At 42.7% G+C, this 18690-nt stretch overlaps 1 protein-coding gene across 24 annotated transcripts in view; it reads left to right on the top strand.

The window, feature by feature from the left end:
* The window catches only part of DAB1 (DAB adaptor protein 1), an 830004-nt gene that overhangs the window by 583680 nt on the left and 227634 nt on the right, over positions 1-18690 (top strand). The window lies entirely within an intron of this gene.

The following is an 18690-nucleotide window of genomic DNA, read 5'->3' as shown; positions in this document are numbered from 1 at the left end:
ATTTTTTATTTTAATGGTTTCGCTAACATTTGCAGCAGCATGGTGATATACACAATTTAGTTGCTTCACTTGTAATTTAAAATCAGGTTCCTCTCTTTTAACAGTTCATTACCTATTTTTTCCATGATAATTATTTTTGGCAAAAAAAAAAAAAAAAGAACATTTAGAAAGTGTGTAACTTTACAGGTGCTGAAGAAATGTTGGCCTTGTTGTACCTCCTTCATATTACATGGGAGCAAGGAAGCAGAATCTAGACACATCTAGGTTCATATCTGGGGTCATTGCTGGAATTTTTTGTTTTCATCGAAGCCTTCAGTAACCTATCTACAGGTTCACACGATGATGAGGGCTCAGCAGGGTGTGAAGAGAATAGAGCTAGGAACAGTTTAGGTCTCCATAGGGGGTCTTAATGGATTTCTTAGTGGAAAATGCACTCAGAAAATCAATTCCTGTTCTGCAATTGGTAGTGCCACCTGGCAATAGTAAAATTAAGATACAGGGAGAAGATATACATCTAATAGTTGCATGGCTCCTGAGGAAGGAACATAGCAGCCAGTTTGGCAAGAAGAGTTGAACACAAGGGATGAATCTCTGCAAGGGTATCTCTGTATCTGTAGAGGAAGGCCCCTTGGACTTCAGTTCAGCCAAGATGTCACCCAGAAACTACAGGTTTCTTATAGAACATATTGCTCTGTGAGATTTCCATGCTGTTCAACTTTCATGAGGTCTGAGACCTTACACTTAGGACTTCTGCTGCCGGAACTTTGGAATATCCGCACAGGAACAAAGGAGCATATTGCTGTATTGGGTCAGATTTGAGATGCACTGATTCATTGGTGTAGCCCTGTACAATCATCCTTGCCAGATAGTTCAGAGAATGGTTGTTGTGTGAAGGACTGTAGTGTCAGTTGTCCAAGTTAGCCTGCTATAAAAAAATTGCTGATGAAAGTAAGCAGAAGTTGAAGACCAATAGAACGGCATGGGTTGGATGGTTGAAGTTAAAAGAGCTGTGATGATGATGGATATTAGAAGCTCCTGGTAAAGTTGTAGGTTAATATAACAATAGACTAAAATTATGTCGAAATATAAGGAAATGTGTGGAACTATACTCACCAGTGGCTAATGTTGCTAATTATTGGCCGGCAGGATAGGATTGCCCCCCTTTCTTGAACACTTGCTGTGGAACTGGAGGAGGGACAACTACTTGAAGTGCCATCACGGCTGCTGTGCCACTGTTGGTCCTTCATTGCCTTCATAAAAGACTAGGACAGAGCAAAAGATCCAATGACTTGGCCACCTCTGTTAGCTTCAGCAAAGTCCCAGGCGAAACCTGGAATGTGAATCATTGCTATCCCTCGTGCGTTGTTTTCTTTGATTTAGTTTATCTCTTTCCTGTCTCATTACTTTGACTTTTTTTTGCTGTCTAAAAATAGTTTGGATCAGCCCTCCACACTAATTCAACCTTCTGCAATGGTACTGTAAGGCTGTGACCAAAGAGGCATGTTATCAAGGTCCAAATGTTTGGTTATCATTAGTTATGCTAACGACGGGTATTATTCATGTTTATAGAAATAGTGTCTGAGCCCTTTTGCAGTCTTGCTGACTCTTGGCCTCTGTCAGTCTCTGTGGCAGAGTCTCTCACACATTCACCCTGCATTCTCTAGAAGAGTATCTCCATGTGTTAGCTGGAATTTGTCAGCTTTTACATTTAACTGAATATCATGATTTTCTTGCGTTAGGGAAAACTGAAGTTCTCTGTCTACCTCCCCTGTGCTATTTAGTTTAGATAAGTTTATCAAGTCTCCTCTTATTTTGTTTCCTTTGAAAGTCTTTTTAGAGTGTTATAATATGAGGGCTAGGTGGGGAAGCTCAGTACCACCACTGCAAGCGCTGTGCTGCCCTGGCGAGGCAACCCCTACCTGTCTGACAACAGCAGCGGCCGCAGTGCAGAGTTGTGCCCCTTGTGCTGGCAGGGGGCACCTCACCATGGCAGTGAGGAGCTCCCAGTGGTGGCAGTGATCTTCCCCACCCAGCCCCACTCTGCCATGCCATACTGGGTCCCATCTGCTGGGATGTGGAGGCCCCGGGGGGAGGGCAGCAGGGTGGGGAACCCCAAGGCCACAGTGGGGCAGCCTGCACCTGCCCCCCCACAGGCTGCACTCCAGCCATGCTGCCGGTGGGAAGCTGGGCTCAACGCTCCACTCTGCTGCTGCAGCAGCTGCCTCCCATGGGTGGCATCTGAGGCTCAGGAACAGCTGCCAGGGGCAGGGGACTTCAGATGAAGGTCTCTGACCACATAGCCCTGGTAGATGGGCTGGGAAGGTGGGGGACTGTGGGTGGGGGCTGAGAGGTACCAGCAGGGTTTAGGAGGCTGTGAGTGGGGAGTGAGGGGCTTGGATCTGCATCCTGATGAGCGAAGGGGGCAGGGAGAGCTCTGATTTTCCATGATAAAAATTTCAAAATCATTACCAATATTTATAGGTACTTGGAACTTATTTTATTTTAGTGATTAAAGCACTGGTAGACTTCCAAATTGCTTTAAAATTGTAAAAAATCAATAAAATATTGTGTTCAGTTGTGTGTGTGTGTGTGTATATATGTGTGTGTGTATATAGATATATATACACGTAATGTGTATATTTATATATGTGTGTGTGTATATGTGTGTGTATGTGTGTGTGTATATATATCTATATACACACACACACATAATGTGTGTGTATATATATATATGTGTATTTGTGTGTGTGTATGTATATGTGTGTGTGTGTATATATATATAGAGGCGTTTCATTTTAATTGTGGCTTTTTGCTGTTTTTAATCAGAGAATTTGTGATTTTTAAACCAGGATCCCCAGTGGTCACCAATGTTAGGGGCTGCTTACAAGCATGTAACCCCCACCCTCCCAACACTTCACTTCCAGCTCAGTGTGCCCCCATGCTGAGAGCAGCACATGCCTAAAAGAAGCATTACGTTAGTTTGACTTGGCTTGCCCAATGTCTGTATACATCGTGTGCTTCCGCAGGGCTTTTTGGTGCTTTTATCTAATAGCTGTTTGAATCAGCTTTAGATAAAAGTGCCAATAAACTTTGCTGAAGCACCCAACCTATACAGACGCTGAGGAGCCAGGCCGAAATAATGTGCTTCCTCTTCTGGTAAAGTGCTATTTTATTTACTTTTTTTTTTTATCACATCTGTCAGAGCCCTTTTTATAGCTGCTTGTCCCATGATAATTGTGAGTGTGTTCTTCTAGGGCATGGAATAAGATGTTATAGCTTCGTCTTCCCTCATTTTGGTGTCAATCTCGCCTGCCACGACTTTGATGGGAGTAATTAAAGGGGGACACCACATGAGAGGAGTTCTCACTTAGTTTTAATAACAAGCATCAACAATGCCCACTCACAAGAAGTGTAACTCAGCTAGCCACCAGCTAGTCCCTCAGCTGGCTCTTCCTACAGGTTCCTGATTCATTTCATTTCTCAGTCCCGCAATGAATACTCATCGGGTGGGCATTTGCAAGCCCTCCCCATTTATCAGCTCATAGCAACAAAGTCCTTGTCACAGGTCCAGATGGAGCTGCAATCGTCCAGCTGAATCAGCAATTCTTTTTCCAACAGACCAGCTACCCCGGCACTCGCTGGGCACATCTCTCTCTCATCGCCTGTGCCTCCACGCATGCTGCTTGCCATCTAAAGCCTCGGCTCCTCTTCCCCTTCTGGAGAAATGTTGATCGCACCAACAGTCCTTTATACCATGTTTCCAACTGGCTGTTGTCAATCTCTGGTTGTCCGCCGCCAGCCAGGAAGACTTAATTGGCAATTAAGCCTTTTGTTATCTCAATCTGATTGAACACCTCGCCACTGGCAGCAAGTACTGGATACTTCACCAAAGTCCATAGCGGGTATATAGCATCCTGGGTGTGCAAACAGTCAATGTGTTGCCCAGTTCCATGGGTCGAAAAGAAAGTTCTCAGTAAAAATGGGTGCTTTGCCCGGACATTCCCATAACAGGGGCAGTCTCTCTCTGTTACGATAATATCTACTGGCATATATATATTGTGTGTTACTACTGTCCTAGATAACTATGTTTTGTATTTAGGAATCTCTCCTACCATCAATGAAATTCATTTTGGAACAAGGCAAGAGTATAGAGCATAAGACCTTGGTACAGAGACCAAAGAAGAAAAATGAATAGCCATTTGAACTGACAATGCAGGTGCAATTTAGGTACAAAATGGCACTTGTTTGCAACATTAGGGTATGCCCCCTGCTCTTGGAAAAACTGCATATGATGATTATGACTTCTGGTTTGGGGAAGAAGGAAAGGGGATTATCTCATTCAAATAAGCACTACCTCCCAAAACAATTTTCCTTATAATACAGAAATATTTTTCTTAGCCAGTCAGAGGGAAGTATATTACTTTCTGAAACCTACTACCTATTCTTTGGAGAGTGTCCTTATCCCCCTGTGAACTAGGACCAAATCTTTATCTTGAGAGAGTTGATGAGATGAATGTGCAGCATGTGCTTTAGGGCTTCAAGTAGGTGAAGATTGAGTTTATTAGCAGAAAAGAGGATGGATAATTTATAGACAGGTATGCTTTCATACAGTTGCTCCCAACATACCTTTCTTTTTTGTGTAAATAATATGGGAATTATGTATAGAAAGAAAAAATATTTCAGCCAGGGAATTGAGCTCTAAATACTATTATTGTTTGCAGTATTTAAAGGGTAAATATTGTGAATTGTGTCTGTATATAAATACACTTTTTCATTATAGTAATGTAAAAGGGCTTGCCAAACAAATTCCATTATACACATACAGCTGTTCATGTGTATTTAGTAATCTGAACAACAATGATTAACTATAATGCTATTTTTATGGAAAAAATAGACAATAATAAATTATGTTGTGAAGACTGTATTTGGAAGTGTACTGAGTGAACAGGCTAGATTTTTTTTCCTGAAATTTCTCTTGTAATAATGGCATGTATAACCTGAAAGTTTAGTTTCTCCTTTTCCTGAAATCTGTTATTAAAGAATATTTTCATTTCTAGAATAAAGTCAGCACTTTAGTGAATATAATTAGCATTCCGTTGCAACAGAACCAGCCATGTAAGCAATACCTTGGATACGGTGAAATCACAGATGTTGCTTTTTTTATTTGCTATGATTTTTTTAAAGATGGTACGAATTAATAATGACATCTAATTCCTACCTTCTTGCTTTGGCTGAGTGTCTGAACAGCTGGAAGATTTAAGCAGTCATACTTATAGGATATATAGCACTGCATGAACTTTCTTGATCTTTTAATCTAAATGTTCTTTAATGAAGTAAAATGAAGACAGCCAGTTGGTTCATATTAAGGGAGAGAAGGTGAAATTGCTGCATAGGTAAAAATTGGGAAACCACTCAGTGAGCTGCTTACCAGAAGTATCCTTGCAATATTCTGAACTGTCATAATGTTTTATTCTTGATTAAGATAACAAGGGGATTACTTTACTACTCTCAGACAAGACATACTTCCGTTTGTGTTCACTTATAATCTCATCACACTGATTGCTCTTGAAATTTATCTGAACCCTAAAACGAAGGTTGAAATTCAGCTTACAAAAATAATTTGAAGGATTTATTAGCAATAAAATGTTGTTTAACACTGGAACCAACTTGTTAGGCTTTCTAAATATCTGATAGAATTTTTTCTTAAAATCATACTCAGTTCTTTAAAGATTTTTATTTACTTCATTAGTGGCTGCATTTTAAATGTATTTAGATAAGGCTGTAGAACTTCTGTGCTGGGGGCCTTATGCTTCCTGAGATTTATGCCGTGCTGAGTGGGCAACTCCCTGTTACACCACATCATGCCATGTAGCTCCCACCCCCACGCCAGTCCAAGCAATGGCCAACCCTCTCCACCCCCACTGCATGTCACTGACATTCCCAGGTTCTCCTGACCCCGCTGGCGTAAGCTCTCTTAGCTCTGTGGGCTGTTCTGCTCTGCCTTCAGGTGAGGGAATGGGCAGAAGAAGCTGGAGTGGGGAAGGGGAACTGGGTGAAACTACAGGGCTAGGGGCAGCCATTCAAAAAGTCTGAGCTGAAATTGATTCAGTCTTTGCAGGTTAGTCTAACCTGCCTAGGCTGAATCAGTTTGTAACCATATAGACATCTCCTCTGGACTCAAAAAAATGCAGGCACATGGCTCAGGCTAGGAGCTGGGGGATGCTAAAGTAGCCCTCCCTTCCCTTCTAAAGTGCTGAGCTGAGGAGGGGTGTGGCCAGGCCCCGGCAGAATGCTCTGATTGGGGAGGGGATTCCCTCCCCTCACTGGTCAGGAAGGGAGCCAGCAGGGGTTTACACAGCATTTATCAGCCCAGCGTCAAAACAAAAGGATCTCTCATTTGTTCAAGTTCTTCTTATACTCCTTTTTCCAAGGAAGAAACAGAGGGATGTTACCAGCTACCTGTTGATTAGCTCCAAAGAGCCCTAAACCACAGTCCTGTCTGCCTTCTGTCCCGTCTCCCATGACACGGACTGTAGCCAGCATGTTGTAGGCTAGCTGATGCTGAGAGGTGTCTGTGTAAGGTGGCAGGCAGGCAGGCAGATGCCTTGTACCTTCAGTCGCTGCTGGAGTTCCATCCAGGGAGCAGAGGGGAGGGGCCAGCCCTGGTGAGCTGAAACAGAGAGCAGAGCCCTGCCCAGCAAAGTATTGGGGACTCTGGGGGACTCTGATTTAACCTAAACCAGGAAGGGGTCCGGGACAGACATTGCATAAACTGGTTTCAACTGAATCAATTAAGTCAAATCATACATTCTGCCAGGTTTATCTCAAATCAGTTTCAGCCATTTTCAGACTGGTTTATGTGCACTGAACATCTGTTCTGTTACAGGTTTAAACCAGGTTCTGATCACTTAAACCAGTTTATGTGTAATGCCTGTCCCTAGCCCCGGAAAGCAGCAGCAGCAAGGCAGCGTTAGGATGCATGGTGCCCAGGGACCACAGCTTAATCCCTCAGGCCACATGCAGCCCATGGGCTGCCAGTTGGACATGCCCACTTTATCTTATTGCATAACAAGGCTTTTGTCCAAGACTTCCTGTCCTGGGTAAAATCATTGTCCTCCTGTCCTTTTATCACCCACTGTACTGTAGGTTTAATCTCTCCAATTTCCCTTTTCGCCTCGATCCTTTGTCTCCTGTCTCCTTGTCTGTTCTACTTCTGCTTTTCAATCCTCTCTCATTTCTACTCTTCTCCCTTGATTGCTTCCCTACCTGGTGGCTCTTATTCTCAGACTCCGCAGACTGCTCCTCTGACTCCTTTTACTTTCGTAACCTCCTAGATCATTTTCCTGGCCCCTCTTCCTTTTTCCTCAGTCTCCTCCTCCTGTCAGTCCCAGTCTTTGCCCAAGTTCTTATCCAATCTGTTATTATTGGAAATGGTACCAGAAATGTTCTCTCTTCCCTGCTTCCCCCACCTGCTCCTTCCTTCACCTCCTTCCTTCCTGAGTAGTTCCAGGTTTCTTCCCACCCATCCCTAATTCCTAGTTTTTATCACACTATTCTCATTAAGAGTTTCTCTCACCTGTCTTTTGCTCACCTGTCCTTGCCCAAACTATTCCTCTCCATAACCTGGACACATACTTATTGAAGGATAAAACATACTCACTAAAGATGAAATAACTTGAGCTTTTTTGGAGTTGATAATCACCAAAAAGTCTCTTCTGAGCATGTGCAAATTGATTTTTTTTTTTTAAAGATGGCCAAGTTTGCACTGATATTGACAAAGAGGGGGATCACTTTGCCCAATTCAAATCTCTTCTGCAAAGCTGGAGGGGTTGGGCTATAGCTTCCCAAAGAACAGATTGCTAGCATTTTTTGAATATGGGCCAAACAACGTAATTGTCTTTTACTTCATTCTCAGAAGAAGCTGACATACCGAGAGATCGCGACTTGTCTCAATTTATGGTGACTTGTTAATATAGCCATTCTCTTATACTATTCACAGCTAGCCTTTGTGTGTAAATACTATTGAACTGGGAGTATAAAATGTTTATTCAAAATGTCCCAATTTCCTGCTACAGAATTTTGAAATATAGCCAGAACTGTTAATTTATTTTAAAGAATATATATTATTTTATAGAGATTATTATATATAATTTATTTTAAAGACAGCTACTTATGTCTAGATTAGTTGATTAACATAAATTTCTTTTAATTTCAACCTTTTATAATGCTATCAATTATTTAGAATTTTTTATTGATTTTTTTTTTCTTTTCAATGCTACATGCCATGTACCATTATTAGATTTTCCTTTTATATAGAAGATTTAGTGATCAGGAACCTGCCTTGCTTTAATGTTTTGACAGTTGTGTCTCTGAAGATGAAATCTAATACAGGTAACTTTTAAAAAGAGAAATATTGTAGATCATCCTCGAATTAAAGAATGTAATGCATATTAGCTTTCTTACATCTAAACATAATGAGGAACTATACTGCTGATGATACCATGGAAAGGTTTCAAAAGAGGAGGATAATCAAGTTGAGGATAATTAGAGTTACTATTAAATATGCAAAAAGCAAAAGGCATATCAGAAAACGCAGAGTGAGACCATAACAGCAGAAGACTAATGTGAAAATGATTTGTAAGTAATGAAATCATATCTCCTTGACTTTGTAAGTATAAAATAATAAGCAATATGGAATAATGGAGATTCAAACCCTAATAGTTTTTGTTACAAATCAACTGTATGTGCTCTGAAATATTGATCTGTGCTGCAGACCTGACAGGTGAACCGAAATTCAGATCTAGGATGCTGAGTTTCAGTATTTTAAGATTAAAAAAAAAAATTATCTCCTCTCTACAAATTTAGTAGCTTGATACCCATAATGACGTGTCAAAACACAGCAAACAGTCCCACAGTTGGACATTCAAATAATCCAGCTTGCTTCACCGTGAGGTCAAAAGTGGCTCTGAATTTGTCCTAAAGTTATGGATAAAAACCAGAAGCTTGGCTGAAAATGTGTGCTAGGATATTCAAATGTGGGTTCCTAAACTTAGCTAGCTAAATACATGGGATGATTTTTCATACCTCTCTCCTCCTCCCCCTTCCCGCCTTCCCCCTCTGGAGACTTGCTCTCAGCTTCATATGAAAAAATGGTTGTTCAGCATTTCTGAAAACCTGGGTACTTATTCAGATGTGTTGTTTTTTAAAGAAATTATATATTGAAGAAACGGTGAATTCAGAAGTGCCTAAGCCACTGACTCACTTGCAAAATCCTATTGAAAAAATGTCAGGATTGCCTAGAAAAAAACAGAAGTATCCCTGTTTATGGTGTGAATATATCAACTGAAATAATGACATGGTCCAGATGCCTAAGTTTTAATGCCACATTTGAATATTATGACCAGGGTTGCTGTTGACTTCTCAAATCCCAACCTCTTTGCAATTTCTTTTCTAAAATAAGGAAGATCAGTCATAAGCTGCAGTATGTATTTTATAACGAATTAACAATGTGCAAAAATATTGTCACCCAAAACTTACCCAGACAATGGAGATGAAAGAGCTCAGTCTTTTGTCAACAGTTTTATGGTGTTGGCTGCAGATTCTGTCTACCAAAAGTCTTATTCAATTCAAGAAATGCATGAATGAATTTACTATAGGCAGATCTAGAGCAGGTGCAGTGGCACGGTCACATCCCCCTTCGACTATGCTGCATGTGAGTTCTTGACATAGCGTCTGGCCTGAACCCCTGGTTTCACATGGCTTTGGACTCCAGGGGGTAAGCTGCCCCTGTTGCTCATCCCCTTCTTTCCACTTGCTGCTGAATGCAGAAGGGTGGAAGGGGTAGGGGAGCATAGGGAGGGAGGGAAGGGGTGAGCAGGACCAGTATTCACCCCCTGGGCACAAAAGCAGGGGCTCCAGCCAGATCCTGCCCCAATCAGCTGGTGAGCTCAGAGCTGACATGGACCTATGGCAGGAGCCTGTGCCAAAGCCGGTGGGAGGAGGGCCTCACCCACCTTTCCCCTTTCCTGGATCTGCTACTGAGACTTTCTGACTGTTCAGTTTACTCTTCTGACTAGGTGTATAGGATAGCAGATTAGGTATGCCAGTGAGATTTGGGGTACATATGCCGACTTGTATCACAGGCCAAGAGAGAGAGAGTCCATCCATACCTGTAAGGTGCTGGCAATATGAGCAACTAAAAGCAGAAAGATTTCTTGTAGTTGGAGGAAATTCAGAAACGAATGAAAGTGAATGAGATAGTTGTGGGACTGGCTATAACAGTACTTAGACTAAGTGAAGAATACAGGCATTTGAAGGATCTGAACAGAAAGGGAGAGAAGAATTATTTGACGTCTTCCAAAGGGCATTTAAGAAGGGATAATAAGATGAGATTCAGGGAGGCTAATTAAAGTTGAATTTGAGAAGAGGGGAAGTCTTACCAATGATGTCTGTTTGAATGTGTAATCATTTCTGCAGGGAAGTGTAGCTTGACTCATTTAAAACTGCACTGGATATCAACAATTAAAAATATGTTGTTAAGAACATACTGGCATTGGCAGGGACATAGATAAGATAAGTCTTCACCATCTTAATCATCTCTGATTTCTATAACTTTGTCATTATTTCTACTAATTAATTTAAGTGGGTAACACAAACATTGCGCATCATCCAAAACAAATATTACCAATGCCTGCAATTCGTTTAGTAAGATTTACAAAAGGAGCCTAGAATCACTCACCAGACACAGCTTTGTTGAATATTTCTCTATCTGGTTTAATTGGAAGCCATGTACAGCCAAACATTTTAAGTTGTGATCCTGTCAAATTTCACGAGCTAAGTAAGGTCAGGCCTGATTAATACCGTACATAGCTAGGAAGCTTCTAAGGATTTGGAGGAAATGTGTTGGTAATTCAGTAGTTGGCATTGTTCCTGATGAGCCAGCTAGAGGGCAGTCTGATGCCAAGGGTGCTTTATTGCAAATGAGAAATAAAACTAGGGTCTTGACCACTAGAAGCCATTACAGTTCCCACGACACATTTCACAAGAGTAGTGGTCCTTAACCCAGTTGTCCTGGCCAACTTCCAAATGGAGTAATTAAATTCTACATTCCTAAATTTCCTCTCAATTTAATTGGATTGGGCATTCTTCACCTTCTGGCTTTAAACTGTGCTGTTAAGCAACTTGGTTTTCTTCCTGTTGGGTCTGCATTTCAGACTGGGTGCTGTGTTACTTGTGCATGATCTAAACCTGTAGTTCTAAGCCAGGATGTTGTGACACCCTGGGGTGCCATGAGATCCCGCTAAGTGTGCTGCAGGGTGACACATAAGCACCGTCAGATACGGGAACACCTACACATGCTTCGCAAGATTAAGTCTAGAGATTTCAAATAGGAATCCATACCTGCTGTGGTATCCAGTAGTCAAGAAAAAAGTGAAACCTAAGAGCTGGGATTTTTCTGAGGGATGCCTTGAGTCTAGAAAGGTTAAGAACCATTGGTTTATGTGGTGTGTACAGACTGTAGTACATGTCCTAGATGCCACAGAAAATCTTTTTTTAACATGCAAAGTAATAGTTTTTATTAACCAATGCAGCTTTTCATAGAATCATAGAGAAGTAGGCATGGAAGGGACATCCAGAGGGCATCTAGTCCAATGCCTTGCCTGAGGTAGGATCATCCCTATCCAAACAGCCCTATGCACTCCATAATCTAAATGCTACATAAGACTACCATCAGCCCTGAACGAACACAGACCCAACATCCTAACCTGCCACAAGTAAAGCAGGAAAACCATGGCAGCCAATGTCCTACTTATGTGAAATGTTGTCAATATATGCTCAAGAGTCCCGGGGTAGGGGGCCACACACCCCACTACAAAGGAAGGCAAAAACCGACACAGTCTATACCAATTTGACCATGGAGGTAAAATTCCTTCCTGACCCCAGATATGGCAGTTGGTATGACCCTGACCAGAGGGGCAAGACCCTCTAGCCAGAAACCTCTGGCTTTCATTCTAGCAGGAGCATTGGTACATCCCAGTCAAAGTCCCCAGCCTTGGCTGCAGCCCACATCCAATACCTCTGAGGGGGTTGGGGGCACCCTGACACGTAGCAGAAAGGGGGGTTAGAGACAACCAGCAAAGCCCAGAAGCATAGGAAATACCCATAGGAGAGCATACACATAGCTGTGCCTAGCTCATCCCCAACCAGTGGCTGTCCAACCTCTTCTTGAACACCTCAGGTGATGGAGAGTCCACAACTTCCCTAGGCAGTCTACGCCACTGCCTCACTATTCTAATGGCGATGAAAGTTTTTCCAGATATCCAATCAAAAGTTACTTTGCTGTAACTTCAAGCCATTGATCCACATCCTCCTCTCTGCAGCAAGAGAGAAAAAGCACTTGCCCTCTTTTTTTTTTTATGACAGCCCTTCATGTCTTTGAAGACTGCTATCATGTTCTCTCTAGTGCCTTTTCTGCAAACTACCTCCTTCAGTCTCTCCTCAAATGACATGCCTTCCAGGCCCTTGATCATCCTAATTGCTTACCTGTGATCTCTCTTTAATTTTTTTATGTCCTTTTTAAAATGTGGAATCCGGAACTGCACACAATACTCCAGATGAGACCTACTCAGTGTTGACTAGAGAAGCACTATCATCCTCTGCATCTTGTACCTAATGCTGCTTTTGAGGCATCCCAAAACTTCATTTGCCTTTTGTGCAGCTGCATCACACTGCAGACTCCTACTGAGTCAGTGGTCTACCAAAATTCCCGAGCCCTTTTCCATCCAGCCATGTGTCCACACATTTTATATTTGTGTTTTTGATTATTAGTCCCAAGATGTAGCACCTTGCATCTGTCCGCACTGAACTTCATCCTGTTAGCTGTAGCCCAACTCTTCAGTCTGCTGAGATCCTTCTGAATTGCACTCACATCCTCCATCATGTTCACAATCCTTCCCAGTTTCATGTAGTCTGTGAACTTGCTCAAGAAGATTTCTATGCTGGCATCCAAATGATTAATAAGCATGCTCAGCACCAGGTCCAGGACAGACCCTGTGGGACTCCACTCAAAACTTCCTGCAATTCTGACTTGGACCCATTAATAACTACCCTTTCCTTGTGGCTATTGAGCCAGTTGACTATCCAATTCATAGTAGTTTTGTCCAGCCCACATTTTCCCAATTTATGAGCAGGCCATGCTGGACCTTGTCAAAAGCCTTGCTGAAGTCTAGGTATACTATATCTACTGTATTCACTTCATCCACCCCAGTAGTTACTTTGTCAAAGAAGATCAAGTTTGTTTGACACGATTTGTTTTTCATAAATCCATGATTTAATTGATTGTCTCTCTTACTTGGAAGTGTGCTGCATTTGGTGATTACTTTTGACAGCTCTCTCAGCTTGGAAACCCACATTGAGTCTGCTATCAAGAACAGCTGTTATCATCTCTACCGCATCCAGAAAATCCTCCCATTTCTGTCAGGCAGAGCCCTCCCAATAGTTATACTTGTCATTCTCATTCTAAGTCAGGAGTCACGGAAATTAGTGATGCAATTGTGAACTTAAAGTTAAGTGCATGCTTAAGCACATCACTGGGTCAGAGCCAAAATGTGCAGCACCTTGCTGGATTGAACTTGTAAAGAATAACTGAGTCTATTGTTGTTACATCTGGTCTCCCAAATATATGCTGGCTGCTACTGTACCAATACATCCTATTTAGATTATCTATTTGTGAAGACTGGCATAATCTTGTGACTTCTCAATATAATGCCATTCCCTAACGACATCTGTGGATTTATAACTTTGAGCTTTTATATTTTTGAGAACATATAATTGAGTCTTCAGTGACGTTTAATCCATGAATCAAGGTAACCCGTCGGATTCAAGGCAACAATGGCTAGTCCATGCCTTAAATCTGACTTTAGTTCATACAAGGTGCAATTACATATGTGCATTAATGTGCTTTTCCTAATGTGTATTAAATTTAGTACCTCCAATGCGAGGTACTAAACAAATGCGCATTAGGCTACCTTAATGCACGGTAATGAATGTGCATGGTTTTTAAGTGAAGCTTAATGTGCAGTAGCCTATTTTACTGCTTTTTTGTGTGATGCTTTAATGAGCAGTAAAATAGGCTGCTGCACATTAAAGTGCACGTGTAAATGCTCCCACAGAGAAGTTAATATGTAGAAAATACAAACTCTTTTTTTACGGACATAATTGAAAATAGCTCACTTAACGGTTCACTTGACTCTAACAATGACAAAATTGAGAACATATGAGCATCATTGGCCTGTAAATGCAAAATGTTTTACTTCGCGTAAAAATGGAATGTATGAGTCCATTCACATTAACTAAGTCTGAATGTAATGTCTGGTTGGATGTCATTGCATTTTTCTGATGGCTGAGTTCTAGCTGCGTGTCTTGTTGGGTGTGGACTTGTTCAGTCCTGTGTTGTCCTCACGGTGATAACCTCAAAGAAAATCCAAAATAGCTAGTAACCTTAGCATGCTTTTGAGGCTAGATGAGAGAACTGTATAATATAACCATAAGAGTTCTGGAATGGTGTGGCCATTGCCTTGGTAAAGATGCTTGCAAGAAGAAATATGTAGTAAGAGAAGATATCCAGGCACATCCTTCCAGGAAAGTCCTATAAAATTGAATAGAAATTGATATCTCTCCCATACATTTTTTTTTGATCCTCTTCCAGAATTTCATAGACTTCATAGATTTTGTAGACATTAGGGTTGAAAGGGACCTCAAAACATCATCGAGTCTAGCCCCCTGCCCCAGGGGCAGGAAGTCAGCTGGGGTCAAAGGATCCCAGCAAGATAGGTATCCAAATGTTTCTTAAAAGAGTCCAGAGTAGGTGCTGACATCACCTCTGGAGGGAGTCTATTCTAGGCCTTGGGGGCTTGGACAGTAAAAAGTTTTTCCTTATGTCCAGCCTAAAACGGTTTTGGAGGAGTTTGTGACTGTATGACCTTGTCATCCCTTGGGGCGCTCTGGTGAACAAGCATTTGCCCAGATCCTGATGCACACCCCTTATGTACTTATTGGTAGCCGCTAAGTCACCCCTGAACCTGCGCTTTTCCAGGCTGAAGAGTCCCATGGCTCGCAGCCTCTCTTCATAAGGCCTGTTCTCTTGCCCTCTGATCATGCGCATAATACTACATAATTTAATGTACAGTAAAAGCTCTGTTATCCGGCATCCCTCGGGAATGGGGGATGCTGGATAACAAGATATGCCGGATAATTGAGTGGCCCTGGCCACTGCTTCTGGGGCGTCCCTCTTCCCCTCCCGCCGCATCGCTGTCTCTCCCACAGGCCCATCGCAGGCCCCGCAGGACAGGGAGGCAGGCTCTGCACAGCCCCGTGCAGCCTGTTATGCCCCCGGGCCATGGGGGCTCAGCAACGTAGGCTGCTTTGGCCCTGGCCAAAGCAGCCGTGTTTTTGTAGGGAATGGAGCATGCTTGTTTTGTGATGCTTTATCAGGCCATGAATTCTGAGATGTGGCTGGCTTCAAGGTAAGCATGTAGATTTACACCAGTAACTTTTACCACATCTCTATGGGCAGCCTTTCAGGTCAACTGTTTTTGAAATGGATAAAAGTGTGCTAATTCCTTGAAGGTAAATCAAAAGGATTATGACATCTAGAAAGACGAGGCTGCCAGACCGCTCATGAGCAATATAGCTATGACTGACCTAAAGGCAGCTCTACAGCTTCCAATAAAATTGCCCGAGGAATCTGCCAAGAAGCCAGATGCTGCTGCTGGAAAAATACCTTCTGTAGCTTGGCATTTGTCCTGTAATTGCTTCCAAGAGAAAATAAACTGTAGCATGACAGTAGAAGGTGAATGGTTCCTCATTGCAGGCTACTTGGGTGATTTTAAAATGTTTAGAAAATGAGACTGTATGTTTGTGACAGATCTGTACAAGCTGATAGCATGTCTCACTGCGTAACAGTTTTTCACTACAGTAATCCTGGACATCTCTTTATTAAGGTTTTAGGCCGGTTGAATCTTGGTTTTATTATTCCTTTTGATATGTCCATAGACTGGTCGTTTAGGCTTCAATCCTGCAAATATAGCTTTGCAAATACGTGAGGATTTTGGTGGGATTCGGCCTGGCTGTAAAGAACAGCATCTTTTTGCTGAAAAAGTGCAAATCCTTGTACTTTTCTGTAGGGATGGCACGTTGGGGGAAAAAAATAAAATGATTTTGTTTTAAATCTGAACTCTTTCACAGGATTACAATTTGTTTTCTTTTTGTGTCACACAAATTGGAGGAGGGATGTCTGTCTGTCTTTGGAAAGCACCTGGGAAATTTTCAGCATCGCTGAACATAAATATTAACTATAATCTAAAATTGCCTAGAATATGAGATTTTAATGAGAGTGTTTTCCACTTGTACCACAATTATGATTTTCATTGATGTCAATAAGTGGCACTCATAGGATGAGTGTATAGTGCACTCATAAATACTGGTAATTTATTAACATCACCTGTCTCTTCACAGATTCCCTGAAAGTGGACAGCAGCTTTCTCAAAATGCTTCATTGTTTGAAGTTGACTCTTTTTTTCCCCCAGGAATTGATTCTTGGTGTGGAATGGAAAACAATTCCTGAGTTGCCTTGAAGTGAATAGTTGAATTTTGTTCCCTGTTCCTCAGTTCTGTAAGATACCTGGCTTGTTTTGTTCCTGATTGGCTGTTTAAGCAGCTGAGCATGAGCTAGCTGTGAAATATATGTTGTTTGGAAAGCTTGAACATTAAAGTGAAACTTTCACAAAAATTTGCAGACATTAACCTCAATTACTAGGATATGCAGATTATAGGTAACATACAAAATAAGTAATATAGTATGCATACTGATCTATACACACACACAGTCAAAATAAATTCCATTTACAAATTAAAAAAAAAAATCTGTATTTCCTTCCTTGTGAATTTTCATACGAAATTGTGTAACAAACTAGTGCTTGGTTGTTGGGTTTGCCATAATAAATCATCAGTCTGTTTACAGGGAAGTGAAGTCCTCTTATTAGTTTTTCTGACACTTGACTGACAGGGAACAGGGGTCCTCTCTTGAAAAGTAGCAGTGAATAAAGATCCTGACATAATATTTTATGGTTGACAATAAGAAAAATTTACCTTTCTTCCTGGGTGCATATTTTGAAAATGTAAGGGCACAGTTTATAAGCTAAAGGCGTTTTGGGGCAAAATTGAAACAGGGCTTTAAAAAAAAGTGTTAAACTCTTCTGTGCAAAGGGTCAGTACAACCGTACCATATCAAATCCCATGTCCCCCTTCTAAACACAGGTTACACTTTGCATAGGTATTGTGCTGGATTTCACCCATAGTGAATGCCTAAGTACAGACATTCAAAAAGCCTGAAGCAGAAGCCAAGGCATCCAAAGTTAGGTTGGGAGGGAACAGAACAGATGTTGGACCATGTTAAGGGTGGGGTGGATGGTAGTGCATGAGTGTCCCCAACCTGCAGGCCTTTTGCACGCCTCCCGGCAGAGCTGCTTCTATTTTCCCCTCTTCCAGAGGCCCCTGCCACGCACCCTCCTGCCCTGCCCCCTGCAAGCTGTGCTGGCTCTAGTCTGGGATGGCTGTAAGCAGGGTTGGGGGGAGCAGGACAGGTGCTAAACCCCAGAAACCATTGACACTAAGACATCAATGACCTGGGACAGTCATCCCCCACCCCCCGTGGGCATATCTGCCACATGTTGTGGAGGGCAGGGCATTGGAGGTGTCTGAGCCTGGCTGCAGTCACACCCATGCCCCCAGGATATGCCAGGCAGGGCCCAGCACTGGGCAGCTTCTGGGCTGGCAAGGGCACCAGGACAGGGCAGGTGTGGCTAGGAAGCGCAGTGAGCTGTGAACATGCAGGACTGGGGATGTCACCAACATGCATCTCCAGGGGCAGGGCAAAGCTATGGGCCCTAGCCCAAAGATGCTGAGCCCTTTGTTGCAGACAGTGGTCGGCTGCTGCCCACCTTCTTGTGCTGTCCAGGCAGTCATCTCTGCCCTGCCTTTCCCACCTTGCTGGAGGAGGATTGTCTGGCCGTCTCTGACCTTACCCACCTCAATGGGCAGGGCAGAGCCAGCTGCCCAGGTGGTGCTGCAAGGCGGCCAGCAACGGAGCACAGTCCACATGGAGCAGCTCAGCATCCTTGGAGCTGGGTCCCATTGCTTTGCCCCTGCCCTTCCCCCAACCCTGGGGGTGTGCATTAATGACAGCCCTGGCCTTACAAACCTGCAGTCTGCTACACCTCGAAGCCATACCTGCCCCTGTCCCCAGTGCCTCTGCCAGCCCAGGAGCTGCCCAGCACTGGGCCCTGCCTGGCATGTCTCGGAGCATGTATTCGGCTGCAGCTGGGCTTGGATACCCTCAGTGCAGCCTTGGCTCCCTGGCTGCCCTGCAAAGAAGGGTTGGCAGGGGAGCCACAAAAGTTCCTCGGGGGCCTGCAACCTAAGTTGACTCTGGAGGGGATCTGGTGCAGAAGCTAGCCAATGGGAAGCGTGTTTCTTGTCCAGTCTCACTAGCAGCACTGAGAAAGTGATCTTGAAATACAAGAAGGTAGCTGCATTCAGATATTATTCATAAGTTAGAAAATTAATAGGTTCTCTTTTGTTTCAACTTACTGTGCTGCTTTAAAAGATGGGATGGCTGCCCGGAAACTGTGA

Source organism: Alligator mississippiensis, chromosome 5 (genome assembly GCF_030867095.1).
Source record: "Alligator mississippiensis isolate rAllMis1 chromosome 5, rAllMis1, whole genome shotgun sequence".
NCBI classification, from domain to species: domain Eukaryota; kingdom Metazoa; phylum Chordata; order Crocodylia; family Alligatoridae; genus Alligator; species Alligator mississippiensis.
This window is presented reverse-complemented; position numbering and strand designations above follow the sequence as displayed.